The sequence below is a fragment of the Castor canadensis genome, chromosome 1, assembly GCF_047511655.1.
Source record: "Castor canadensis chromosome 1, mCasCan1.hap1v2, whole genome shotgun sequence".
In the NCBI taxonomy this organism is placed as follows: domain Eukaryota; kingdom Metazoa; phylum Chordata; class Mammalia; order Rodentia; family Castoridae; genus Castor; species Castor canadensis.
Window position 1 is genome coordinate 129,500,448 of NC_133386.1, and position 27,977 is coordinate 129,528,424.

At 40.9% G+C, this 27,977-nt stretch overlaps 1 long non-coding RNA gene across 2 annotated transcripts in view; it reads right to left on the minus strand.

Annotated features, from left to right (window-relative positions):
• Nucleotides 1-13,479: 13,479 nt before the first annotated feature.
• The window catches only part of LOC141425621 (uncharacterized), a 55,641-nt gene continuing 41,143 nt past the window's right edge, over nucleotides 13,480-27,977 (minus strand). For both annotated transcript variants that reach the window (XR_012450626.1, XR_012450624.1), the window contains one exon: nucleotides 13,480-14,510. This is a non-coding gene — a long non-coding RNA (uncharacterized lncRNA). The remainder of the gene's footprint in view (nucleotides 14,511-27,977) is intronic.

Sequence of the window (27,977 nt, forward strand, 5' to 3'; positions counted from 1 at the left end):
ACAGATATTGTCAGAGCAAATCAAAATAAGATTCAACTATATGTTATTTACAAAAAACTTATTTTCTTTTTCTCTTTTTCAAATTCTGCCTTTGTTTACAAAATAGTCTGATAAAATATCCTCCCCATACTTACAGATCTTTTTCACAACATGCTTCACACATTGATTTTTAGCAATGTTAATATTTTAACTATAAAGAAATATATAGGTTAAAAACAAGTAGATGATTCTCAACAAAACCCCAGCAGCACAGCAACTAAGAGATAGCATAGATAAATGGGACCTCATAAAACTAAAAAGCTTCTGTTCATCAAAAGAAATGGTCTCTAAACTGAAGAGAACACCCACAGAGTGGGAGAAAATATTTGCCAACTATACATCAGACAAAGGACTGATAACCAGAATATACAGGGAACTTAAAAAACTAAATTCTCCCAAAACTAATGAACCAATAAAGAAATGGGCAAGTGAACTAAACAGAACTTTCTCAAAAGAAGAAATTCAAATGGCCAAAAAACACATGAAAAAATGCTCACCATCTCTAGCAATAAAGGAAATGCAAATTAAAACCACACTAAGATTCCACCTTGCCCCTGTTAGAATAGCCATCATTAGCAACACCAACAACAACAGGTGTTGTCGAGGATTCGGGGGAAAAAGGAACCCTCTTACACTGTTGGTGGGAGTGTAAACTAGTACAACCACTCTGGAAAAAAATTTGGAGGCTACTTAAAAAGCTAAACATTGATCTACCATTTGATCCAGCCATACCACTCTTGGGGATATACCCAAAAGACTGTGACACAGGTTATTCCAGAGGCACCTGCACATCCATGTTTATTGCGGCACTATTCACAATAGCCAAGTTATGGAAACAGCCAAGATGCCCCAGCACTGACGAATGGATTAAGAAAATGTGGTATCTATACACAATGGAATTTTATGCAGCCATGAAGAAGATCAAAATGTTATCATTCGCTGGTAAATGGATGGAATTGGAGAACATCATTCTGAGTGAGGTTAGCCTGGCCCAAAAGACCAAAAATCGTATGTTCTCCCTCATATGTGGACATTAGATCAAGGGCAAACACAACAAGGGGATTGGACTTTGAGCACATGATAAAAGCGAGAGCATACAAGGGAGGGATAAGGATAGGTAAGACACCTAAAAAATTAGCCAGCATTTGATGCCCTTAATGCAGAGAAGCTAAAGCAGATACCTTAAAAGCAACTGAGGCCAATAGGAGAAGGGGACCAGGAACTAGAGAAAAGGTTAGATCAAAAAGAATTAACCTAGAAGGTAACACACACACACAAGAAATTAATGTGAATCAACTCCCTGTATAGCTATCCTTATCTCAACCAGCAAAAACCCTGTTCCTTCCTATTATTGCTTATACTCTCTCTACAACAAAATTAGAAATAAGGGCAAAATAGTTTCTGCCTGGTATAGAGGGGGTGGGGGGGAGATGGAGAGGGCAGAGTGGGGGGTAAGGGAGGGGGTGGGGGCAGGGGGGAGAAATGACCCAAGCCTTGTATGCACATATGAATAATAAAACAATAAAAAAAATAAGTAGATGGAGGCTGCGGCTTTAGCTTAGTGGTACAGTGCTTGTCTTGTATGCATAAGGCCCTGGGATTGATTTCCAGCAAGGAAAAAAAAAGTGAATGGAGAAATACGTTTCATGGTAATAATAATTAAAAGAAAGTAAGAGGGCTGGAGGTGTGGCTCAAGTGGTAGAGTGCCTGCTTTGCAAGCACAAAACCCTGAGTTCAAATCCCAGTCCCACCAAAAAAAAGTAAGAGTAGCTATACTAATTTCAGACACAATAGAGTTTAGCACAGGAAAACTATCAGGGATAGAAATGGCGTGTGTAATGATAGTTCTTCAAGACAATTTAACAATCCTTAGATGCATCTAACAACAGACTATTAACATATGTGAACCAAAACTGATAGAAAAAGATGAATTCGCTACTTGTTATAGTTGGAGACATAACACCTTTCTGTTAAGGAGAAGAACAAGGTTGGAGGATTAGCACTACATAAGCCTAAAGAAATCAAGACAGTGTGGTATTGGCAAAAGAGTAGAAGACTAGCTCAATGGAATAGAAAAGACAGCCCAGAATAGACTCACATGATAAAGTTAAATGCTTTTTGAAAGAGGAGCAAAAATAATTCAATGGAAAAAAATAGTCTTTTCAGCAAAAGGTACTGAAGTAACTGGACAAACATTTGCGAAAGTACTCTAGATACCATCTCTACCCCCTCTATGGGATTTAGGATCAAAGACCTCCTACACAGGAAAGGAGAAAAGTCTAGATGATGATGGGTATGACAACGACTTTCAGATAGAACACTAAAGGCATGGTCATGAAGAAAGAATGGAGAAATTGGACATCTTTAAAATTAAAACTTCATGCTCTTTGAAAGACAATGTCAAGGGAATGAGAAAATAATTCACAGACGAGGAGAAAATTTTTGCAAAAGATTTTGGATAAAGGTCTTTTATCTAAAATAATGCAAACAATTCTTAAATCTCATTCATAAGAAAAAAAAACCAAGCTGATTTAAACATAGGCCAAAGACTATAACTAGCATCTTATCAAGGAAGATAATATGTATGACAATAAGCATATGAAAAGATGCTCCACACGTGTCACCAGGGAAATACAAATGAACTCAACAACAAGACACTACTACTCACCTATTAGACAGACAAAAGTCTGGAATGTTTATAACACCAACTGCAGGTAAGAATATGGACTAACAAAAACTCTTGTTCTTTCTGGTGGGAATACAAAATGGTACAGCCATTTTGGAGGACAATGTGACAGTTTCTTACAAAGCTAAACATACTTTTTCTATATAAACCAGCAATCACCCTCCTCAGTTTACCCAAATGAGTTGAAAACAAGTCCACACAAAAACCTGTACATGGGTATTCATAGAAGCTCTATTAATAATTTTCACAACTTGGAGGAAACTAATATTTCTTTCAGTAGATAAATGGATAAACTGTGGATGCTTTTCCACCGTGGACAGTAGAATATTTTTCAGTGACAAAGAGAAACGAGCTATCAGCTCATATGAAGACATGGAGAAAACTTAAATTCATATTGTTATATGAAAGAAGCCAATCTGAAAAGGCAACATATTGTATGATTCCAACTTTATGACATTCTGGAAAACACAAAATTACAGAAATAGCAAAAATCTCCGTGGCTTCAGGAGTTGAAGGGGAGGGAGCAAAGATCAGGGAGAGCACAGACGATCTTACAGACAATGAAACTATCTTGTGAGGTAATATAACATGCCATGGTGAATGAGCAACATTAAGATGAATTTTAACTTAAACTGTGGGCATTGGAATGTGGTGATAGTGGGAGAGGAGGGTATGCAGGTAGGGGGATAGAGGGAATATGGGAAATCTCTGTACCTTCCATACAATTTTGCTGTGAATCAAAAATTACTCTAAAATGATGTCTACTAAGAAAAAACTTAGCATGGTGAATGTGTGGGGTGAATTAGGTGGTAGATATCCCTGTGGAGGATGAATGTACAAATATGTCTTTTCTAGTTTTAGGAATTCACAATCTAATCATTTCCCCAGGATTTTTAATATTAAAAACTAGAAGAGGCTTTAAGGTCCACCTAGTTCAATGTTTTCAACTTATAGGTGAAGAAACCAAAGTCCAGAGAGGTTGAAATTTGCTTGAATTTGTGCAGTTGACTAAAGCCATTGCTGGACTGGAACTCATGTCTCTTGATGCTCGTTCCTGTGCTTTTGTTATCACAGCACATTGTGATCTAGTTATGAATTCACTTTGTTGTGCAGAGGCTGATTTCAAATCAGATGGGTCTCAGACTTAGGCTTATCCTCTACTGGTGTGGGTCAAGAAGGGTGCGTGGCTCTTCACCCACCCCTGTGACACATGCCTTGTACTTTCCCTGGAAACCTCCCATTCTTGAGGCTGTTCAGAAGGGACATTAGGACCATGTGAAGCATATAAAAGTTGGCTTCATTCACTTCTTGCCTTCTAAATGTTGAAATTGTGTGAGCCTCGGGCCTTAGGCATTTTCTTCTAGCTACACCCACTCTTCAGGTGATATGACATAGTTCTGACTTTAGAATCATCCTTAACCCAGATTTTTGCTCTCCACGAATCCTTTACCCTACATTCTAGACACATGTAACCAACTGCCTGCATTTCACATGAATGCAAGAGGAAACGGACTTGACATGTCTAGATCTAACTTTTCATCATTCCCCCATCTCTAACCCACTTCTCATCCAGTGTTCACTATCTCTGCTTATGTTAAAAAACCTTTGAATCATCCTTAAATCTTTTATTCCTTCATCTAATCCATCTGCAGATCCTGTGGATTCTACCTTCAGAGTATACCCAGAATCTAACTTCTCATTTCCTTTGTTGTACCATCCTGACTTCTTCAGTAGTCTCCCAACTGGTTTCACACTTCTACTTGTGACATCCTTCATTCTCAGCCCCAAATAAGTACCAGATGGAGCTTTACAAACTGTAAGTCAGAGAACTACAAACAAATATGTAAGACTTATTGCTGTCCAAGACTGCTGCTTGAAAGGACTTTCTGCATGGGAGGAAAACTCCTTTGCTAACTGAGGACAGGTTAGAGCTGGAGGAGGCAAGGGCAGTTAAAATTTGCAAGGCCGAGTAATGAAGAGGAGAAATGCAGAGGAAGAAATTACACAGCAACTCCCCTTGAGTTTGCTGCTAAATACCAAACCACACATGCATAGAGTTAAAAACTCCAGAGGCAAGGTGAAGAGTGACTGGAGTCCTAGAAATGGAAAAATTCCCACAAGTTACACAGGGCTGGGAGATTCTTCTGTTCTGATCAGCCAATGTGCAGGTCCTATTGAATTCCTGAGGCATTCAATAAGGACTTCAAAAGCCTCAGTTATAGGGCCATAGCAGTCCCAGAGTAAAGGCTACATTAAAACGTCACTAGCAAAACAAAAAGCCAAGCTCAAAAGGAGCAAGTTGAGCTTCAAGTAACTTCCTAGTTACCAGAGAAAAGAAACTCATTTTATAGAACAAAATCCAATACTTAAAATTCATGATGTTTAGCTTTCAAATGAAAACTGCCTGACTTGCAAAGAAATAGCAAAATGTGACATATACCTATTTTTGTACAGCTTTGAACAGTTTTAGGGTCTGTTTTGTGGTGCTGGGGATGGACTCCAGGCCTTTGTGCATGATGGGAAAGCCCTCTACCACTCAGCTACAACCCCACTGCTGTGTAAGGGCTTCTGGATTTGCTAGTTTTCTCACATTGCAAAAAACCTCTACTCATTTGAGTATCTGTTCAAACATTACCTCCTTTGAGAAGCCTTTTCTGGTACAAAACCATCATGATCTATCAATCTCGGTCTGTTCACCTATTATTTTTACTTTTTCATAGCATTTGATCATTAGATTATATATCCTTGTTTTGATATGTCTCATACACAGTATGCACTCAGAACAATTATTAAATGATTGATTGAATGAATATGAGAAAATTCTGATTTTCCCTTTGGGTAAAACTAACCATGGTTACCTATTTTCTAGTAAATGCCACCAGCACTGAATACACAGTCATGCATCAGAAATGAACTGGATATAATTGTAGTCCCATAAGACCATAATAGGACTAAAAAATTCCTGTCTCCTGATGATGTCACAGTCATTGTAATGTCACAGTACAACACATTACTTACATGTTTGTGGTGATGCCACCAGTTGTATAAAAGTGTAGCATACACTATTATGCACAGAACATAATATGTGATGGTGACAATAACTATGTTTATGTGTTTATTATATAATAAACTATGCTTATGTGCTCACCATACTATACTTTTATGTTGTTTTAGATTGATTCCTTCTACTCACAAAATAAATTGTTAAGACAGCCCCAGAAAAGCCCTTTAGAAAGTATTCAAAAGAAGACATTCTTACAGGACAGGAAACTCCCCGCTCGTTACTGACCCTAAGACCTGGCAGTGGAGGTGGAAGTCAGTGATGATGATTCTGCCCCATGCAGGCCCAGAGGAATGAGTGTTTCTGCCTTAGCTTTAACAAAATAGTCTAAATTTTAAAAAGCCAAAAAATGTATAGAATAAAGAAAATGTTTTCTGTACAGCTGTACAATGTGTTTCTGTTTTGCTGGGCATGGTGACACACATCTGTAATTCCAGCACTTGGAGCCTGAGGCAGGAGGACTGTGTCTCGAAAAAAGCCCAATACTAAAAATGGATTGGTGGAGTGGCTTAAGTGGTAGAGTACCTGTCTAGCAAGTGTGAGGCCCTGAGTTCAAACCCCAGTATCATCAAATAAACAAAACAAAAAATGTGTTTCTTTTTTAAGCTAAGTGTTACTTTGAAGAAACCAAAAAGTTTAAAAACACTAAAAAGTTTATAAAGTCACATTACAGTTGGGTGTGTGGTATATGCTATAATCTTAGCATGTGTGAGGCTGAGGCAGGAGGATCACAAGTTTGTGGCCAGCCTGGGTTACATAGCAAGCCCCTATCTCAAAAACAAAAACAAAAAAACAACTTCCACCCAAAAGTTTCAATAAGCTAAAGTTAACTTGTTATTGAAGAAAGAATTTTTTTAAAAAAAATGTAGTGTTGCCTATGTGTATAGGGTTTATAAGGTGAACGGTAGGGCAGTAGTGGGTTCCCTCACTACTCCATCACTTGCCAACTCCCCAGAGAGCTTCCAGTCCTGCAGGCTCTACTCATGGCAAGTTCAGGTGTATTATTTTGTATCTTTGTTTAACCATATTTTTACTGGGCCTTTTCTATGTGTAAACATATTCCATAGATAGAGACTTAGCATTGGTAACAGTTGCCCACAGTGTTTGGTACAGTGATATGCTGCATGGGCTTGTACCCTAGGAGCCCAAGTGTGCTATAGGCATACATCTAGGCTTGTGTGAATACGTGCTATGACATTCACACAGTGCCAAAATCACTTAAGGATGCAGTTCTCAAAACCTGTCCCTATTGTTAAGTGATGCATGCCACACAACTGTGCATTTGTGTGTGTGTGTGTGTGGTGGCCTGGCTTTACTTAGTTATCTCATTGTATTTAAAGTTGAGCCAGGTACTGGTGGCTCTCATCTGCAATCCTAGCTACTTGGGAGGCAGAGATCAGCAGGATTGCAGTTTGAGGCCAACCCAGGCAAATACTTCACAAGACTCGATCACAAAAATACTCAACACACAAAAAAAGAGCTAGCAGAGTGGCTCAGGTGGCAGAGTATCTGCCTAGCAAGTGTGAGGCCCTCAAGTTCAAACTCCAGTACTGCCAAAAAATAAAGTTGATATCATCTTCATGTGTAGGTTCTATTTAGTTAAGAAACATTTATTGAACATCTTCTATATGAGATATATATATATATATATATATATATATATATATATAGAGAGAGAGAGAGAGAGAGAGAGAGAGAGAGACATAAATAGCTTTTGTCAGCAAAATATGTGCAGTGTGGCAAGCCAAGGTCAGGCCTATGACAGGCTGAGTATCCATAATATGAAAAGTTGAAATCTGGAATGCTCCATAATCAGAAGCTTTTTCAGCACCAGCATGATACCACAAGTGGAAAATGCCACACCTGACCCTCTGTGATGAGTAGTAGTAGAAACACAGGTGCAGAAAAATGTGTATTTAACTACCTTCATGGCATGTGTGCAGAGTGTATATGAAATATGAAGGAATTTTCATTTAGACTTGGGTACCATTCCCAAGGGATCTCAAATTCCAGATATCATTTTTACATTTACTTACACGTATACACATTGTTTGGGCCACCTCCTGCTTCCAGGCAGAACCTGTTCCACCCTCTTGTTCTCCAATTTTATTGAAGAGAAAACATAAGCGATAATAATTTGCTAGTCTGAGATAAAGATACAGAGATTCCTAGTGTTGTGTCCATGCACTTGTGTGTTGCAACCCACACTGGTTCATCTCTGCCAGACCTCCTCACTACTTCCTGGTCCCCTTCCCATAGTGGCCTCTGCCAAGTTAAGATTACTATATTTGCTCTTCTACAGTGGGCACATCAACCACATTCAAGTTTTAGGCTTCCTTCCCTTTCCCTACTCCTACCATGTGTGTTCTCTGCTTAGTGTGTGACCTATGTCCAATATTACTGCATTTGTTTTAGGTCTATATCTGCATATTTTTGGCCTTCTGAACCTGGCTAACTTCACTTAAAATAATGTTCTCCATTTCCGTCCATTTACCTGCAAATGACAAGATTTCATTCTTCTTCATGGCTGAGTAAAATTCCATTGTGTATAAATATCACATTTTCTTCATCCATTTGTCAATAGTGGGGCATCTTGGCTGTTTCCATTACTTGACTATTGTGAATAGTGCTGCAATAAACATGAGTGTGCAGGTGCCTCTGGAGTAACCTGAGTCGCATTCCTTTGGGTATATTCCTAGGAGTGGGATTGCTGAATCATATGGTAGATCTATGTTTAGTTTTTTAAGAAGCCTCCATATTGTTTTCCAGAGTGGTTGTACTAGCTTGCATTCCTACCAGCAATGTATGAGGGTTCCTTTTTCCTCACATCCTTACCAACACCTGTTGTTGGTGGTGTTTTTGATGATAGTTATTCTAACAGGGGTGAGGTGGAATCTTAGTGTGGTTTTGATTTACATTTCCTTTATGGCCAGAGATCATGAACATTTTTTCATGTGTTTTTAGGCTATCTGAATTTCTTCCTTTGGAAAGTTCTGTTTAGCTCAGTTGCCCATTTCTTTATTGGTTCATTGATTTGGAGGGAGTTTTAGTTTTTTGAGCTCCCTGTATATTCTGGTAATCAGTCCCTTGTCTGGCAAATATTTTCTCCCACTCTGTGGGGGCTCTCTTCAATTTAGAGGCCATTTCTTTGGTTGTGCAGAAGCTTTTAAATTTCATCTAGTCCCATTTGTCCACAGTGATGAGTTCTTAAATGACTTAGCCTAGCTTAAAATTGTCAGAAAGGCAGCAAGCCCTCACCTCTGGGATTTTTCTTTTTTTAATTTTAAAATTTTTTATTAGCATATATTAGTTGTACAGGGGATTCATTGTGACTTTTACATCTGTGCTTACAACGCATCTTAATTAGACTCTCTCCCTCCATCATTCTGCCTCACCGCGTCCCCCGTTTTTAGGACCATTTCAGCAGCAAATGCATAATCATATGCATTTTTTATGATTTGCCCTCCTTCATATTTGCCATATTTGCCCTCCTTCACCCTCTCTGCGTACTCTCCACTCTCACTGGTACTCGCCTCAGGACAGGACCTGCTTTACCTTCCTGTCCTTTATTTTTCAAGTGTATATTGATTGTTCACGGGGTTTCACCATGGCATCTGGCACATGTATGTATTGCACTTTAATAATGTCAACCCCATGACTTACTCCTGTCCTTTGTTCCTCCTCCCCTATTAATCAGCAGCTTTCAATCACTTTGTTATGCTATCTTCATGCATAGATGCATCATGCTTCAATATTATTCATTCTCTAGCATTTTCTTTTCACATGCACACATATATATGTACGCATACATACACATATGTATATATGTGTGTATATAAGATCATATATGCATATATGTATACATTTATCTTTTAAGTCTAGCTTCCACATATGAGGGAAAATGTGACCTTTGTCCTTCTGAGCCTGGCTTACTTTGTTTAACATGGGTCTTAAATTCCATCCATTTACCTGCAATCAACATAATTGTATTCTTCTTTATGGTTGACTAATACCCCATTTTATATATATAGACAACATTCTTAATCTATTCATCAGTTGTACAGCATCTGGGCTGTTTCCAAAGCTTGGTTTACTGTGAATAGTGATGCAATAAACATGCAAGTGGATCTATTTTATCCTAGCATTCATGCCTTCTGACAGATGCCCAGGAGTGGAATTGTTGGATTGTATAGTAGGTCTACATTTTTTTTTTTTAGGAACTTCCATACTGCGTTCCATAGCAGTTGCATTAATTTACATTCCCAGCAATTGTGGATAAAGGTTCCTCACCCCACCCGCACCAGCATTTGTTATTGCTTGTGTTATTGATGAAAACCATTCTGACTGCAGTGAGGTAAAATCTCAATGTCATTTTGACTTGCATTTCCTTTGGGCCAAGAATGTTGAGCATTTCTTCATATGTTTGTTGGGCATTTGTACTTCTTTTGAGAATTGTCTGTTAAGTGCATTTGCCCATTTACTCAGTGGGTGGTTGATCGTTTGCAAGGTTAGTTTTTTTAAGCTCCCTGTATATCCTGGTTATTAATCCCTTGTCAGAACTATAGCTGGCAAAAATTTTCTCCCATTCTGCAGGCTGCCTCTTAAGTCTACTGACTTTTTCCTTTGCTGTGCAGAAGCTTTTCAGATTCACGCAGTTCCATTTATCAATCTTTTCTCTTAATTGCTGAGCTGCTGGAGTTCTATTCAGAAAGTCATTGCCTGTGCCTATGAGGTCCAGGGTGCTCCCTGTTTTCCTGTAGTAGTTTCAGATCTTAGATTAAGGTCTTTGATCTGCTTTGAATTGATGTGAGTACAGGGCAAGGGACTGGGGTCTGGTCTCAGTCTTTTGCAGGTAGAAATCCAGTTTTCCAGCTCTCTTTCCTTCAGCATGTTTTGGCCTCCTTTCTCAAAAATCAAATGGCTGCAGCTGTGTGGGTTTGTGTCTGGATCTTCTATTCTGCTCCATTGGTCTTTGTGTTTTGTGCCAGTACCACTTTTTTTTTTAAATTTTATTGTTACTCTGGCTCTGTAGTATAGTTTGATGTCAGATTATTGTGTTACATACAATGTTGCTCTTTTTGTTCAGGATTGCTTGGCTATTTGAGGTCTTTTATGCTTCCAAATGAACTTTAGGGTTGATTTTCCTATCCCTATGAGGAATGTCATTGGAATTTTGATGGGGATTGTATTTAACATATAGTTTGCTTTCATTAGTATAATCATTTCCACAGTATGGATTCTGCCAATCCATGATCGTGGTGTGACCTTCCATCTTCTAATGTTTTCTTGCATCTCTTTCTTCAATGATTTATAGTTTTTGTTGTATAGGTCTTTTACTTCCTTCATTAAATTTATTCCTGGGTATTTTAATTTTTTTAAATTTTTATTGTGCTGGGTGGGGGTACACTGTGGCAGTTACAAATGTTCTTGCAATATATCAAATGTATCACACTTGAATTCACCCTCTCCATCATTCTTACTTATCCCTCCATCCCTGGAATAGTTTCAACAGGTATCATTTTTCCATTTACATACATGTGTACACAGTATTTGTACCATACTCACCCTCCTACACCCTTTCCCTACCTCTTCCCCACTCCCACTGGTATCAACCCTCCTGGGCAGGACCTGTTCCATCTTCCTGTTCTCTGATTTTTTGAATGAGAAAAAAATGACATTTTTATTTGTTTAAGATAGCTACACAGGCTGTTTCCATAGCTTACCTATTGTGAATGATGCTGCAATAAACATGGGTGTGCAGGTGCCTTTATTATAACCTGATGTAGGCATTTTTGTTTTTTGATGCTATTATAAATGTTATTTTCCTGATTTGTTTCTCAGGCTGCTCATTGTTGGTATATAGAAATGCTACTGATTTTTGTATACTGGTACTTGCTGAATGTGTTTATGAGATCTAAGAGTTTTTTGGGTCTTTCAGGTATAAGATCGTAACTTCTGCAAATAGGGATAATTTGACTTCTTCTGTGGCTATTTGAGTCCCTTTTATTTCCTTTTCCTGCCCTGTTGCTCTGGCTAGGAATTCCAGTACTATATTGATAAGCATATGTAAATAAGTAAGTAAGAATAAGCAGTAAATTGAATAAGAGTGGGGAGTGTACAACCTTGTGTCCTTCCTGATTTTAGAGGGAATAGTTTCAGTTTTTCTTCATTTAGCATGCTTTGACTATGGGTTTGTTATGTATAGCCTCAGAACTTTTATCATGAAATTCTGGTGAAGGCTTTTTCTGCATTTATTTAGATGATGTGGTTTTTGCCTTTGATTCTGTTTATGTGTTGTATCACATAAACATATTGAATTGTGTATGTTGTATACCATCCTCACATCACTACTGGACTTTCTTTCTTTTCTTGATGAAACTGGGGTTTGAATTTAGGGTTTTGTATTTCCAAAGCAGGCATTCTACTGCTTGAAATATACCTCCAGTCCATTTTGTTTTGGTTATTTTGGAGATGAGGGTCTCATGAACTATTCTGTCTGGGTTGGCATCAAACTGTGATCTTCTCGATCTCAGCCTCCCAAGTAGCTAGGATTACAGATGTGAGCCACTGGTGGCTGGCTACTACTAAGGTTGCTTGATTGACTTAGAAAATTCCTTTGTCTTTACAGTCTGCTGAGACTCTGGGACATTGGGTGTTCTCTCTGTGAGTCAGGGAGTGCAGCGCCCTCTTGCACTATTACAAACCCTTGATTTGGGGTGTGTGAGTTTTAAACGGAATTTATCTTCTCTGCACTGACTTCTGCTCTTTTTTCTGTTACCTGCATTAATATCTCCAGCCACCTCTTTTTTTACACTTGCTTTCAAATCAGTTGTCACATCCTGCAAGTTCTGCCTTTTAAGATCTCTGAAATTTCTCCATTTCTGTCCAATTCAATGGAGACAGAGCTAGTTTAGGTTATATTCTCTAGCCCAGGCAGCATCTCACTCTTCTAACTCATCCCCTGCCTCTAGCTTTGCTCCTTACAATAGGTAAGGAACCAGAATGAGCAAAACTGATCACTTAATTCTCCACCCCCTCTTTTGGGGACGAGGTCTAACTATATATCCCAGGCTGGCCTCAAACTTATGATCCTCCTGCCTCTGCTTCCTGAGTGCTGAGATTATAGGCATGCACCACTATGCCCAGATTTTTATTTCCCTTCTTACAACTAGCCTGTCCTGAGAATAAAACTGAAAGTCTTTAGTGTCACATAGCACAGAATAGTATTGCATTGTAACTTTTGCATTACTAATTGGCTGATATAATGGAAAACCAGAGTAAATGCTCCCTTACTGAGTTTGGGTTGTCATTCGCTCTAGTCCTTGAACCTGGTCCCACTTTGTGGCTAAACTAGATAGTCTAGATAGGGAAGAAAGCCAGATAAGCAGTGACAGCACAATGTCCTAAATACTATCATAAAATCAAGCCCAAGTGTCCTGTAGGAAGTGATCAAAAGGATGCTTTGTTCTGCTTGATGTGGCAGGGTGAGGCTGGAGGAATGATGCATAAGTTGGGTCTTAGGGGATGAACGGAAGTTTTGCAGGGGCCAGGAAGAGAAGGGACATTCTGAACTGAGAAAACAGCAGGTGCAAAGAGGTGTGAGATGATAAATAGCTTTACATGACACACACAAGAATCTGACACACATACATGTGAATCTCCTGGGGGATTTCAGAATCAGATTTGTGGGCTGAGAGGTCACTTTGGCAACTGTGTGGGATGGATTTAGAGCAGGAGCCCAGTTAGGAGACTACTGCAATAGTCCAGGCAGGAGATGATGAGGGGTGGGAATATCTATGTGCTGGACACATAGGAGGTTCTCATTTTGTCCTGGTAACATTCCTATGAGGTGGGCAGACTGAGGCAGTTTGCCTGAGGTCACACAGGCAGTGGTGAATCTGAGCTCCACTCCAGGTGGCGGCCTGAGAGCGCGTACTCCAAAAGCAAAGGATGGCTTTTGTAGTCTTCAGAATAGTGAGCAATTAAGGGCTGAGATCCCATTTCCCTCCAGAACAGTCCAGCTCCAAGTTCTTACACTGGCTTGTGGGAGAGCCACTAGAGGCCAGCCCAGTTTCCCCTGGGCAGAGGGCATGAGTCAGGCCATCAGAGCTGAGGCTGGGCTGTTTTCTGACTCCTCTGAGCATTGCTTGTGTGATTCTACCTCGTCATGCTCACTATGTGAGCTGCTGTGGCAAGCTGCTAACAGGGTGATGAATAGTAAACACACTCTTCAGAGCAGAAGGAATACTTTCTGGGGACTATGTTCAGCACACACACTGCTCATCAGAAGGTCCTGAAAAATCCCAGCAGAGATTTATCATCAGCTTTAGTAAGGCAAAATAGCTGACTCATTTTCTGTAATGTGCTACAGGAGAAGCAAATGAATCCCATTTCTTACTGCTTAGCAACATGGTAGCTTTTGAAGGCCAAAGTCACAAAGGGGCTCACTGTAACTTCCAGGTCATTTTAGAAATGTGAGTGAAGTTTTAGAATTGGACACATTCATAGTCTCAGTGGAAACTATTTTATCATGTTAGTTAGTCATTTTTCTATTACTGTAACAAAATGCCTGAGACAATAAACTTATAAAGATAAAAGACTTATTTCAGCTCACAGATTTGAAGATCCATGTTTTGTTGGCCTCATTGGTTCTACACATCTTTGGTGAGATAGTACGTCATGGCAGGGGATGCATGGTGGAGCAAGCTGCTCACCTCGTGGTGGCTGGGAAGTGAGAGAGAGAAGGAAAAAGAGACCAAGCTTCTATAATCCTCTTTAAAGGACCAACCCCCCATGACCTAAAACCCCCCAGCAGGTCCTAAAAGTCCCTCCACTTCCCACGAGCTGGCAACTAAGACTTTGACACATGGACCTTTGCAGGACATTCCAGATCTAACCATAGCACTTGTCATACACATTTTGCCAAAAAAAGACCCATTTCTGCTCCATTGGTAGGTGGATGAAGCAGAAGTAAAACAAGTAGGTAACCTTGCTTTTAGAGAATTTCTCAAGTGTCAGCTAAACTCTACATGACCAGCCTGGAGAGCTCTTTGATGTGATGTTATTCACATAACCTACTAGAAACTACTGGACCATATCTTGCAGCTCAATTTCCCTACCCACAAGTTAAATAGACAAAAAGTTGTGAAACCAAAAACAAAAATGAAGTAGTTAAAATTTACATCGTGTTTAAACCTTTAGGTTTCAAAAAACTGTCTCTTTAATTCCTCAGGTCCTTCATCAAAGTCATCTTATTTGCAAGGTCTTCCTGATCACCGAACACAAGCAGTCTTCCTGGCCCTACCCATGCCAACACTGTCTAACATGGTTGCCCTGATTGAGTTTTCTCCAAAACGCTTTTCAGCAAGTGATAAGTATATTGTTTTCAAACATTTTTCCTTACCACAATAAAAATGCTGTGAGAGTAGAGACTTGATTTCGATCTCAGCTCTATGCCTCATATCTGGAACAGCTCTGGGCACCTCGTAGATGCTCAGTAAACATTTATAGAATAATTGAATAAATAAACCCCTAGCCCACTTCTAACTTCCAATAGTCTCATGTGTATTTGCTCATGCTTTTTTCTCAACCTGATTCTTAATAAAAAAGCTTTTGATGTCATTCTCCCTTTCTTTATATCTTGCTTATTGCTGTACTGTTGGAAAGTTTCAGCACTCCTCAAATGTGTCTGAATTTCCTTTTGAATTTGAGAATCATCTGTATTGTCCAATGTCTTACACATTAGAATGTGTGACATGTGTCCTTTCCTTCTAGCCTTCAATTTAAAAAAATCTCTGTTTTTGTTTCAATTGTAAGGTTTCTTCTCTTCTAAAGAAATCCTTAAAATTATCTGTGCATAGCAAATGTGTCCAAACAATGTGGCAGAGGGCAAAAATGACTGCAAATACCACGTGTTGACCAAGGGCACTTTGGCCTCAGGGTCAGCCTTGCATGTGTGATACATATCAGGCTCACAATTAGAAGAGGGTCTCAGCTTCCAGATGTGCTGGGCATTTCACCACTGTCCCAGTCAGCAGGCCTCTTTAGTGAGCCTCCCAACAGCCCTGCCAACTCCCACTTCCTCCCTTTGCTCCTGCTGTTCCTTCTGCCTGGAAAGCCTCTCTTCTTGTTCAGCTTGATATCCTCTCCTCCAGAGGCCTCCTTTACTGCCCACCCTCAATACCCTCTAGTCCTTTACTCTGTACTGGTCTTGTCATTTCATCTAGGTGTGAATAGTGAGATTCTATGGAAGGAACCCTTTGATTGGGAGTCAAAGGTCAACTTTGAGCCACATATCTGTTTCATGTTGGGCAGCCATATCTGACCCTGTTTCCTCCTCAGTAAAGTGATGATGACCAGTTGCACTTGGATGATGTGACAAGACTGTTTCAAGGACAGATATGATAATGTAGGAAAAGAGCTTTGGAAATGATTCAAAGATATAAGGATCCCAGACATTATCATTATGGGATATTTGGGTGTTGTGCTGTTTCTAGAGCAGTATGGCCCAATGCTAAGAACTTCATATAAATACAGCTGATGGGTGGTGGTGAGTGACTGAGCACATTATAGCTACAGCTATAAAATGAAACCCTGCTCAGAAATGGCTTTGCTTCCTTTTGGGAACTTCCACGTTTGGGCCACGGTGATCCAGAGAGGAAGAGAGAAAGAAGGAAGCTGTCTTTTTAAAAAGCTGTGTATTCAGTTTGCATAATCACATTTCCTTATTCTTTTTTCAGGTTTGCAGTGCTCACTGATTCATTCTTTCATTTACTCATCCACTAAACATCTATTTTGCCCTAGACATTATAGATACATTGTATCACAGGTACAGTGATTAAGAAATGTCCTGGAAATGAAAGAGGCACATGGGTCAAACCTGGAAGTTAACTAATTGTTCTCAGAGCATTGTTCCCATGCCCATAAGAAGGCACAGCAGCATGTGAGCACTGGATAGGGCAAGAAAACTCCACTAGACTGTTTTATTGTATTCCTTAGTCACTTTAGGGCTAGCCTGGTGGTTTACCAAGTTTATGTCTCCATGATATTCAAGTAATTTCTTTATACCCCTTCTCAGTATACCGCCATGGAGGAAGAGGAAAAATTGGGGTCCCTCTCACGAACAACCCTGTATTTCTCCATCAGGTTTTCCTCACTTTAGCTATCTGTGGGTGAGGCCACTGTGCAGGCAGAAATGCTCAGACTCAGGAGAGGTACTCAGGTCTCTCTCCAGGGCTCAGAAGGTCTCTCTCCAATCTCCAATTTTTATTTTATTTTTTAGAGGTAGTGGGTTTGAACTCAGGGCCTTGCAATTGCTAGGCTGGCACTCTACCACTTGAACCATACTCTAGCTCTTTTTTCTTTCAGTTATTTTTTTTCTACAGGGTCTCACATTTTTGCCTGGATCCAGCCTCTGACCTCAATCCTCCTATCTACACCTCCGCATGCCACCATGCCTGGGTTATAAATTGAGGTGGAATGTGGCTACCTTTTTTTTGGTCTACATTGGTGAGCATCCTTGTAATCTCTGCCTCCAGAGAATCTGGTGTCTTCCTCCCCAAATTGAATATTCTTTAGAAGTAAGTCAGTAGGCACAGTCCATACTATTGGAGTAGGGGAGATTGAACTCCATTTCTTAAAGAGGGAGCATCTATATAAGTTATTTGGAATTCTTACGTAAGAAAGATCCCCTCCAGTTATTTATTTAATGATTTGTTATATGGATTTATCATTATCCATTTATATTTGGGTTATAATACAATAATATACTATTTTCTTACTTCAGTTGTTCCATCTTTGGCCATTGGGGGCTCTTTTAGGTTGGCTCCTGTGTCCTTTGGGCACAACCCCACCCTTTTGTTTTTGAGTACTTCCTTTCTTTCTGGCACAAAAAGATGTTCCAGGTTCATCTTGAATTTTCCATTCCCATCTACCAAGATCTGTTTTTTTTTTTTTTTTTACTTCCATAGCATTCTCACTTGCAAATATATGGAATTTTTTTTCTCCACTTTAACCAATTCTTTGATACCAGCTGAGTGGTTTTACCAGTAAATCGAATTCTGATGCTATCTGCCTGGTGCTAGAGTTGGACCCTGTAGGTTAAGGACTCAGTCTCAGAAATCTTCTCCACTTTAGACATCAATCACCAGCCCAGGTCTCCTGTTCTTCTGACTGACTGGCTATAAACCAGGGGTTTCTACCACCCTCTCCTTGGGTTTGATAATTTGCTAAAATGGCTCACAGAACTTTTGCAGGACAGTTTACTTACTGATATCAGTTTGCCATAAGAGATACAGTTCAGGACAGCTAGATAGAGAAATCTGTATGGGAAGGCATGAGGGCAGGCATAGAGCTGCCACCCTCTCAGAGTCTGGATGTGTTCACCAACCCAGGAGCTCTCTGAACCCTGTTGTTCAGGGTTTCTATGGAGGCTCTGTTATATAGCATGGTTGATTAAATTATTACTCACTGGTGATTAATTCAATCCTTTTTCCCCGATCTGGAGATCAGAGGGTGGATCTGAAAATTTCAACCCTTTAATCCCATGATTTGTCTCTCTGGCAGCCAGTCTCCATCCTGAAGCTATCCAGGGGCCCAAGAAGTGTCGCCTCATTAGCATAGTCTCAGGCCTGCTTGAAAGGGGCTTATGGTGACTAAGAAAAAATGTTCCTCTCACTATCACTGAGGAGATTCCAAGGATTTTAGAAGCTCTGTGTCAAGAACCAGAAACAAAAACCAAAGAGTATAACCCCCTATCATCACCCCCTATCACTCAAGGAATTATAAGAATTTTGGGAACTCTGTGCCAGGAAGATGAAATATATACTTCTTATTATATTTCACCATCCCAAGAATCTACGTTTTCTTCAAGGAGCTCTGCTTGCCTTTATTACAGAATAACTAGAGAAAGGCACTGGAGACCAAGATCTTGTCATTGGGTGTGCTCATTATTACATGGATGTCACTGCTTCTATCTCTCTTAGCAGACAGAGCAAGAAATTATGTATTGATGCATAATAATTCATGCATGTGTACATATTTCTGAGTCTATCCATCTGAATACATGTCAAGCTAAATATGACTTTTATTTGATTCTCACATGGACTCATTCTAGCCTTCTTCTTTGCTTATCTGATACCTCTTCTTCCAATAGTGAGAAACCTGGCTCCTATTACCTACCATCCACACCCAGTATATATGCATAGCAGTTTCATTATTTTAAACCATTTCCTAGTGAGAAAAAGACTTAGAATACAATGTCTGTGTAAAGTTCTCTTCTTTTTTAAGTTATGGTTTCCAATATTAAACATTTTTTTGGCAGTATAAGGATTTGAACTCAGGGCCTCATGCTTTTTGTGCAGGTGCTCTACCACTCTACCACTTGAGCCTCCGGCTCCATTTTCCAAAGTTTCTAATGCCTCTTTGGTTAGTTTTGTTTACACACCTGTTCCATCCAGTGCATCTGTTTTTTTAAAAATTATTTTCTGCCCCCTCAATTTCAGAGAAGCACTGGTGCTGGCTGCTCAATGAACCTTTGAACCATGAAGTTTCTCTTAGGTCTTGTCAGGACTGTGAGAGCATTTCCCAGACATGGCATTCAGGTGACTCTTAGATGGTGTTGGTAAAATGATAAAATCATTTATTTCACATACATTTATAATTGGGAAAATCATCCTTGCCTGTTCTGGAAAACAGGGGAATTTTTAATTACTATAGCATAGTGTAAAGAGGTGAAAGGAGAGCATTTTAAAACTCATTATGAAGAGATATTTTCTTCTTATTTTCAATAATGTGATTTGCATTGGATGTGAACTATTGTATCCTGATGTAAAAACAATTATGAATGGCTGGAACATGAGCTGAGGAAAAACATTCAGTCAACTCTGGTCTGGAAAATGAGGGCTTCTCATGAAAGAGTAAGGAATTGAAGATGAGTTATACTTGAAATCAGAGACTGAAGTGGAAATTACCGCCTCCCTATTGTTGCCTCATATCTGTGGGGGGTACACGCTGAGATTTCCCCCTACTCTTAAACCCTTTCTAACAGAACTGAGAGGCCCTCTGTGCCGCCTTTCTCCAGGACATTTGCTTTACTTTGCACATTGTAGTGACTCAGGAAAAAATTGTTCAGTAGCTGAAGAGTAGATCCAAGTCAGCCTCTACGGTCAACTGTTTCTACCTGTTTCAGAGATCTCTTTTCTATTTGGCAATAAACACTTTTTAGTGGTTTAATCATGAATCATTTTACAATTGGGCCTCACGTTTAAAATGTTGGTGGTGCTCTTCCCCGCCCTCAAAAGCCCTTTGTGGAGCTCTACAGAACTTGCCAGCATTTACGAACTGGGACCTGCCCAAGGGCTACTCTGTCCCCCTCCGCCCATTTCATTGGCAACAGAATGCTTGGGCTTCAAGTGTCTTTAAAAGTGAGTTCCTTTTACTCACCAAAAAAAATACCACAAGAGAAAATTTGTTCAGGGATAGAAAGCCTTTCTTCTCCCTTGCTTCAAACACATCACTTTACTAAAAGGGTGTTTTAATGAGGAAAAGCTTATAAAACTTTATGCATTGTTTTTTTTCCTCCCAGGGAAACAGGATTTGGACCATATTTAGCTATTCTTTCTGGTGGCTGCCTGTCTTAAAGGACTCCCCTTTCCTAAGCCGGGTTAGGGCTGACAGGACAATCTCAGGTACCAGCACAGTGCCAGTGTCCTGCAGGGCACTGGGTTTATCCTTTCTGGATGGTTCTGTGTCTGGCCTCATGTCAGTGGGAGAGCTGAGTGGAAGTTGAAGAAGCAGCTGAGGTGGCTGGGCTGAGCAGTATTTGTGGCTTCAGAAGGGCGCTACCATTTGGTTAAGGAGGTTGTTTTTGTACAAGGCAGTGGGCATGGGGGGAGGGGGGCTGTATATTCTTTTCCTGTGGCCATGGTAATGAGCTATCATCAACCAGGTGGTTCAAAACATTTATTCTTCCATGAATCTGGAGGTTATAAGTCTGAAATTGAGATGCTGGCTAGTTCTGCAGGCTTAAAGAGATAACCTGTTCCTGGTGTCTGGTGGGTGTCAGCAATCTTTGTCATTCCTGGGTTGTGGCAGCATGACTTCAGTTTCTGCCACCATCTTTATTTGACCTTTCCATGACCTTCTTCTCTGTGGGCTTTTCCTTTTGTAAGCATGGTACTAGTCATATTAGACTTAGGGTACACCCTAATCCAGTATGATCTTATTTTAACTAATTACAAAAACTCAATTTCCAAATAAGGTCATATACTGAGAACCTGGTTGAACAGAGTTTTTAGGGGACACTAACGAACCCAGCAGAAGCTGCATTAACCTTGGGAGAAGGTGCCTTTAAAAAATTTGCCAGTGGCTTCATCTGTTTTGTCAAGCTGTGTCCTTTGCTTTCCTTCTGATTTGAACAAGTGTGGTAGCAGGGGTAGGATAGTCACTATGGAAGCTGTCAGCTAGGCAATACCCATTAGTTAGAAGCTTCTGGAAACTGCCATAGATTCTACTCATAGATGGAGTTCTCAGAAATGTTGTAATGACAGGAAAGAATTATGACATGAAAAGTCATGATTCCAGCCAGGCACTGGTGGCTCATGCCTATAATCCTAGCTACTTGGGAAGATGAGATCGGGAGGTTTGAGGTTTGAGGCCAGCCTGGGCAAACAGTTCATGAGACCACCCCCCCCCATCTCCAAAATATCCAGAGCAAAATGGACTGGATGCATTTTGTTTCCAGTGCTTGCCTTGCAAGTATAAAGCCTTGAGTTCAACACCCCCCTAAAAGAGTCATGATTTCCAGAGAAAAAAACGTAGATGAGAACTCCCTAATATGTTCCATTCCATGGTTCTTTCCTCTGGTGGCCTGGAAAAACCTTAGATTTTCACGGGTTAAATATGTTGGGCCTACCTTATAGGCAGTGAGCCATACAAAATTTTGTGCTCCATAGGACATTAAATCAATATAAATTTTTTCAGGAGAACAGGGTTGTATGTCAAATAAGACTTGGGAACTTTGTATTTGCTGTTCTTTTCTTGAAGATTAGCTATTCACACTGCAATAGAAAAACCTATTAAATTGTTTTAATCCAGTATATATCAAACCAACTTGCCTACAGACTCCCTATCGCTTTTGGTAAATGAATAATATTTAATATAATCCACAGAAATAGGGTCATCAATAAACTTTCAGAACCACTACAGAGAGGCCAATGTTGAAATCAGGCTCAAGTCCAGAACAGATTTCTTGACTTTGGACAAGTAACAGCCTCTGAGTCTGAGTTTCCTCCTCTGTAAGGTAGCATTGTACCAGCTTTATAGGATTAATTGAAATAATACAGATAAGGTGCTTAGCCCAGGACCTAGGATATGGCAATAACTGAATGAATGTGTCTGTCATCATCATTATTTTTATTATCATACAGCTGTATCACTTCTTACATAATTCTTAGAGGTCATTTGGAGAAATAATAATTTTTTTGGTGTGCTTGCTAGGCAGCCCAAACAGGTCACTTGAGCCATTCCAGCACTTCACATTGGCATTTGCTGGCCTCAAACCCAGCTCCTCCTGATTTGTACCTCCAGAGTAGCTAGGATTACAGGCATGAGCCAACACAGCCTATAATCTTGATTCTAACAAAGAATATGAAGTTTTCAAAACTGTTAACCTTTATAAAAATCTACTCTAGTAAAATAGCTGATTTTTTTTTCTCAGCTTCTAAGTATTTAGGAAATTAACACATCCAGTCCTTCTGAACCTGGGGAGTCTTTTGCATCTGTCAATCACTTGTGATTTCTTCAGGCTTACAGTAAGCCAGTCATGTTCACTTCAAAGAAATTAAGCCCAAAGCGAAAAATGGAGACCTCCATTTCCAAAGGCATTTCAGCCACTGGCTTACCTCTGAGGTGGGGTAGCAGAGACACGGTGTAGACTAGTTCAAAGGGAAACTACTAGAAAATTCCTGGCTCCAGAAGCACTGACCTGTCCTCTTCAGATGCGTGTATCACAGAAGATGCCACAGAGTCCACTGACTGCTTGGCCGAGTACAGCTTCCACAGGGTCAGTCCCTGGGGCATGGAGAACAAGACCACATTTCAAGGGACGATGTGCTTGGGCTCTTGGCAGGTGGCCAGCTGGCCCAGGTGAGCTGGTGAAATAAGTATTTGTCCCTGCCAGGAATGTAACAGAGACAGTAAAGGGAGGGAGCTCTGCTCACAGGCTGAAAATGTCCAGTGTAATACAGGAGGCCACAGAGCTTCAGGATTTTCATTGCTCTCATCCTCATAGAGAGCAGATTTATTCTGTGCCCATTAGTGGGAGGGCTGAACAGACCATCTTCCTTCCACTAGCACATCTCAGCTGGCACTGTGGAGAGAGACACAGCCACACAAGAGAGCACATGGGGAAACAGGGAATCATGAGAGACAAGTTTTAACTGCCCTCAGGATCTCAGGGGCAGTAAGAAGTGGTTAAGGGTTAGGACTCCAAAGTTGAATGGCTCTAGATAAATACCAGTGCTAGATAAATTTCTTAAATGTTTCCATAACACATATTATGTGCAAAGTGAAGTTAAAAGTAGCATTAATAACATAACATGTAGAAGTTGTGAGGACTAAGTAAGATAATACCTAGCACAGTGCCTGCCATGTAGTGTGCAGTGTTTGTAACTATATCATAACTGATCACCCTACTTAGAAGAGGCCTAGAGTAGATGGGAAGGCTTCTCTGTGAGGAGAAGGCTTCTTGGAGAAGGCTTTTTGAAGGAGGCTAGCAGCAAAGAAACAGAATGGACAAAAAGCCCTAAGTGAGATTTGAAGTCAGAGTTGGACAAAGAGAAAATGGGGTAGGTTTTTCAGGATATATTTCAGGAATCGATTTATTATTTGACATCTTTGTCTCTATCTTGATCTCTATCCGTATCTGTACTACCAAGTTTCCAATGATGTTGTGATTTCCTTAAATGTAAAAGACATCTTAGCCCCACCAGCATCATTTTATAAAATCCTCTTTCCCATGGGGAAAGGATTGAAGGGAAACATGGGATCCTCACTGAAGGGCTGTTTAGGAGTCAAGGCAAAGGGTGATGGAGACTTAAGCAGGATAATGACAGGCTAGACAAAGAGCAGTGGGCAGATTCAAGACATATTGTCAAGGTAGAATCAAAGGGGTTTGTGGTAGATGAATGTGGGAAGTGAGATGAGAGAAGAATCAAAGATGTCTCATAGGTTTTAGATGCCATCTAATGTACGGGAATAATTGAAAGAGGAGATTTTTGGGCATATTAATCCTGAAGTGCTGTGAGACATCCAAGAAGAAATTTTAAGGAGGCAATTAGTAATTTGGGTCAGAAATGCAGAAGAAATATTTGGACTCAAGATAGACACTTTGAGATTAGTTATGATGGTTATATGAGATATACAGATGATTGTTCTGAAAGCCAAGGGGATGGATGGTATCTGCCAGGCAGAGAACAAACGAGGCAGGGAAGGCAGGATTTTTCTCAGTCAATTGGTGCTAAGCCATTTTCAATAGTCCTCTTAGGGAAAGAAATAAAATTCATAGTGGCCAGCCACTTCAGAATATTTGTGCCACCCCAAATTTGGCAGGTCTCTTCAATTAGATTGTGAGTGTTTTTAAGACAGGCAAGTGTCTTATCTTTCTTACCCCTCTCTTCCAGTGCCTAGCCATACTAAGCAGGTCCTCAACACATACTCAGTTAACAGTGGGGCTGATGAAATCAAGGAATTGGTTTGAATATCTTGGGTGGATCACTTAATTTATGGGCCCACACAAGGCTCTGCTTCAGCAAAGTGATTATTTGGGAGCAAATGGGGAGAGAGGAATAAGACACTAGGATGAGTGGAAGTACCCAGCTCCATTACAGGACAGCCATTACTGAGACTGTAGACTCTTTGTGGTCACTTGTATCCTCTTCAGATGTAAGACATTGACCCAAGACCATAATGGTTACTTACTCCAGTATCATTCCTTTTAAGGAATAAGGGTAGGTGTAGTTTCCACGGCCCCTGTCACAGAAGGGGCCACTGAACAAACCTAGTAAAGAAACGACCCCACAGTACATGGCCCCAATAGCTTCCTGCTTGGCCAGAAGCACAGGGAACATCACTTGAAATGAAGGAGAGCCAGAAGTTTAGTGCACAGTGATGGGGGAAGTGGCAGACACTGTTTTTAAAAGATACATTTTCTGAGATTCTTGGTAAATTGACAAGATCCAAATCTTCACTTGTAGATGCCAGACCAGGTAAATGTCCTCATTTTGCTTCCCAAGTGCACAAAAAATGGGGGTGCTATATCTGAGAAGCCCTCAGTCCATTCATCTGTCCCAGGTACAATTTTAAAGAATGAAACATGTAAAGCTGTAAGGCTGGGAACAAGTGGGAGACTAACACACCATTGAACTAATGCACATAGAAGTAAGTGCCTGCACTCATGGTAGACATCAGTAATCTGTCTTAGCACCTTCCCCACCAAGCCTGGATGGGGCCACATGAACGACTGTTCTGGGTTAGTGCTCTGAAAGAAGCACTTCATCCTAGCAGAGGGTTCTTCATCCTAGCAGAGGGTTGTTGGTAAATGTTTGTTGTGTGAGTAAATGAATAACTGTTTCCTAATGCCTGAGTCAGTGACCCACACAGGGCCTTGAGCTGTGTACAAACTCCATAAATATTTGTTGACTGGATGGATGAGTGAGAATGATGCAGGCACAATGGGAAGGCTCTCCAGCCAGTGTATTAGTGCATTGCTGAAAACTGGGGCAAAATAAGGGACTTGTATATTTCAAAGCATCCTTGCTGTGTCCTTTTTTACCACAGGGAGATGCAGAGGAGCTGAATGGAATGTCTTGGGAGCTCTTTGGGGACAGTTCTTAGGCCACATGGAGTCTAAGGTCCCTGGGGAGGCTATAGCCGGGGGCTGCAAGGGCTGGGACAGGGACCTTTGGAGCAGAACAGGGACCTTGGCTATTTGAATTTTCTTCAGTCCTTAAGGGGAGGAAAGAGGTGTATGAACTAGAAGAATATGAACAGTGACAGCTTACTGTGGTCAGGGACATTGGTAAGCAGGGTGTTGTGATTTTTTTTTTTTTTTTTTTTGGCACTAGAGATTAAACTCAGGGTCTTGTTCTTACTAGCCAGGCATTCTATCGCTTGAGATGCCCCAAGTTCCCCTCCCCACTTTTTTCGTTCTTAGTTATTTTTCAGGTAGAGTTTTTGTGTTTTTGCCCTGAACTGGACTTCGATGGCAGTCTTCCTTCCTACAGCCTCCTGTGCTGGAATCAAAGTCAACTGGATGTCTTTGGGCAGGTTGACCTGTGTGGATGGCACACAGGTTAGTATCTTCAGACAATCCCACTAGGCAGACTTCACGGCCTCTTGAAGTACACTAATGCTGCACTGTGAAACCTCAGGTGGGTTTTGAAATCCTTGGAGGTTGCCCTCACCAACCCCTGGGAAGGCAGCTTTGGTATGAGAAACGCGGTAGACTTCTGGTAAGGACAGATCTCTCCAGGGCCATAGTCCCGGCCTATGGAGATGAGGCTTCTTCACCCCACGAGTAGAGGGGGTGCTTTTCCTGGGAGCTTCAGTGGCCAACTGTTTGTGGGGGGCTTTCTCAGCAGTCTTACCAGCTCAGTCTTACCAGTCTGTGTGGTTTGTGCCATTTTCTCCTACCCAAAACCCAAGTCTAAGGCTGATTCTCTGACTGCTGCTGTTTTCTAATGAAGAACCACAGTTGCTGAGCAAGAATGTGGTTCCTCCAATGAACCACCAAACTAGTCTGTGACTGTTTGATTGTCTGGGTTTTTTTTATTTATTTATTTTTGAGACAGGGTCTCACTATGTATATCAGACTGGCCTGGATCTTGCTATATAGCCTTGACTGGCCTTGAACTCATGAACCTCCTGCCTCAGTCTCCCCAGGTCTGGGACAGGCATGTGTCATTATGCCCAGTTAAACTTAGATGCTGTTATTAGAGTGTAGGTGGATCAGAGATGCAATCCCTGCCCCCAAGTCATGTGCCTGAGTGGTCTTTAATCGTACCACAGAGACCTTAAACTGGTCTTATTGAGTCTGCAATCATTGATGGAAAACAGTAATTAGAAAAGAAATTGAGGCTCTGTTTCTTAGTCTGTAAGGTACCAAATTCAATTCATTTGGGGTTTATCTCACAAGAGCCAGTAGCTCCAAAAATAGAATTTTTATTTTTGGCATTGGCTAGGCTTAGACAACCACCTTGCTGATGTCACAAGGCTGTATTCCAGAAAGAACAGAGGGAGGTTGCAAAGAACATCTCCACTGAGGAGATGTCATGCTACCTTGACATGTCTCTACATGCCTTGGCCATGGTGGCTGGAGGACTCATTGCCAGAGGCTGACTACCTGACTGAGAAGGTGGGGAGGTAGTGACTCACGTGGGCCTGGGTCTTCATTTCATTTGAAAGCAGCTGTGTGTAGATAAGCCCTCCTGAGCACCTCTCTGCCCTGTGTTGCTGAGGCCTGGGCTTCTACTGGCATGCGCTCCATGCATGCCATCCTTAATCACATCCTGTCTCATGTGTTCATGCATTTATCAGATGGTAGAGAAATGGAGAGACAATAGGCTTTGGAGTCAGATGGGCACTGGTGTCCCGGATTCCCTCTGTGTGGTTGTGTGACCATAGTCAAATAGGTTCATCTACCTGGGCCTCATTGCCACACACATAAGATGGAGATAATGCTACCTACCTTGAGAAGCAAATGAAGTAAGATGTGTGCAAACATGTAATATACTCTAAGTCTGTGCAAATGCCCATTACTATGATTATTAAAGGGCAGCAACTTTGTGTTCCGGTTTTCTCCCTTAGATCCTTAAGCAGTGTTGAGCATGAGGCTGATGCTAAACATTGGAGTTGGCGCTTGTTGTCTTCAGAGCATTCCTTCTACTTTTTGAGATCTTGCTCTGGTCTTCCTTACAGCAGGAAGTACAGGTTAACCTACTGTTCTTTCTACCCCTGTTCAGAATGGAGCCTCTGGGGAGATGAGTGCCACACTGTACCTTCAGCCCTGCCCCTCCACTTATTCCTCAGCCCTCTGCAGTCTCAAGTCCCCAACTGCTCTCCCAGGACTGCTCCAGCCAAGATCCACTGGGCATCTTGTTGTTTACTGGATGATTTTCAGTTCCCAGCTTGTGT